Consider the following 2,149-nt stretch of genomic DNA (forward strand, 5'->3'; position numbering starts at 1 on the left):
TATATATAATTAGAAGGTTCCTATATTTAAAAAATCCCTCTTTCATATGAATCACCCACGACCTAGTGGAGGCTCTGTCACTGACCAGCTGTATGATCCTGGACAAGTCACTTCATCTCTCTGGGCATTAGCAAAATGATGTTGGGCTGGTATCAAGTGACTCTGACAGCAATATTTATTGAGCATCTACTATGTGTTAGTCACTATATTCAGCTATTTCTGCCACCTAAGACGTTTCAGTACTGATTCACAACATTTCCTCTTTATCACATTCACCACAGCCTCCCCAGGTCATCCCGCTCTAAGCCCAGGTACAGGGATTGAACTAAAGGAACACCCATAGAGTTTTTAGACCGGAACACTAGAAGACTGAGGAAACTTGCCTGTATGGTTTGATGAGGCTGAGTGGGAATTAAATCCAGATTTATCCCCGAAGAAGATAAATGCTCCATAGAAGAGGGTTTTTAAGAAACTTCACTATAAGCTGCTTTTCTGTATAAGATTTGTGGATCAAAAGCATTTTCTACACATGTATATGGGTATATATGTAGGCATATGGCAGACTTCGGGCACCTCTGGTTCCATGCCTAATTATATCCAGCCCTGGCAAAGTTCAGACAAAAGTTTGTGAACCTGTGGGAGGGGGACAGGTTAGATTGGGTTTGCTAGTGCATTGCCAGGTACTGTGGGGCAACCATGAAATGTTGTACTGTCTGGAGCAATCAGCTTTGAGGGACCCTAACAGAAAGATAAACCTGGAGTTGGCCTGGATCTCTCTCAGTCTGGAGTTGGCAGAGCGGATTGGGCAAGCCTGGCCCGGGGTGAGCCAAGGGTCAGTTTGCACTGGGGGAGACTTAACCCATCTTGCCTCCGATTTCCCAGGAACCTCTGGTGTTTTCTGATTTGTGCCTCTGTGCTTGGAACTGGTAGTGGACGTGTAGATGTGCTCCGAGGAGGAACAGACATCCGTCCCGCGGTCTGGTTCCTCCTTGTAGCCAAGGGAATCCATCCACGGGCGACTTCAGGGGGCTGTATCCACTTGTCTCAGTCAACCCAGCGATTCCAGCAAGCCCCTTCTAGGCACCCATGACTCTTCAGTACCTTGTGGACCTGAGACTTCCGGTTCTCATGATGCTGTCTCTCTCAGTTGCCTGGACTTGGTCTGGGTGGGATCTGAGGTTTTCTGTTTTCCTCCCTAGATTCAGATCATGTAACTTCTTGCCTGAATAAACAATGTCTGGGCTCTCCCAGAAAGCCTGTTATGTAGGCTGCCATGCTCCTGATCTGGGGGTCTAGAGGCCGGAGTTCTAGCCTCAGCTCAAGAATCAACCAGCAGCAAAACTTTGGCCAAATCACTTCCCCTCTCTGGGCGTCAGTTTTCCCCTCAGTAAAATTAAGGAGCTGGCCTGGCTGATACTCTGGTTTTCTCTGTTTCGTTTTCTCTCCCTTTTTGTATCGTTCTATCCCTTTTCTGTAGTACACCCACTTACCTTTCTGTCTGCCATTTTTTTTCTTTTTCTCAGCACCCCTCCCCCGCTGCTGCCAACACCTGACTCTCTTCCTTTGATCCTTTTTTAATTGCCTTCTATCTTGCATATCCCTCCCAACTGTCTTCTTCCTGTACCCCTATTCCCATTCTCTTACGTGCTCTCCCTCTTTTTCTTAAATAGCCACCAGAAGGAAGGAAGCATATTTGGGAAATAGAATGCATTGTTGAATCAAGTGTTATGGTCCACTCTCTCAGTTACCTGGTGTGGGTTGCTTGAAGGTAAAAACGGAGCCCCAGCACCTTAGCCTTCCGTAAGAAACAGTCACTGCAAACAGGAGTCGCCTTTGCTGATTATGTGTGACCTACAATCGACATTTGTTTTGTGGGTCAGTAGCCACCGTGGAGGAGAGGTTTCCTGCCCTTGGCTGTGGCAGCTGACCCACTTGGTTAGCTCAAGCTGTCAGCAGGGCATTGCTAAAGATAGTTGGCCGGGGCGGGGGCCTCTCATGTGAAGCCTGGGACTTGATGAGCCTGTGAGAAGAGGAGGAGTACCTTGCTTGCTATATAAAGGATTGATCTTAAAAACAACTCAGCCTTGGGCTTCCCTGGTGGCGCAGTGGTTGGGAGTCCGCCTGCCGATGCAGGGCACACGGGTTCGTG

This window comes from Lipotes vexillifer, unplaced genomic scaffold, assembly GCF_000442215.2.
Source record: "Lipotes vexillifer unplaced genomic scaffold, Lipotes_vexillifer_v1.1 scaffold481, whole genome shotgun sequence".
NCBI lineage: Eukaryota > Metazoa > Chordata > Mammalia > Artiodactyla > Lipotidae > Lipotes > Lipotes vexillifer.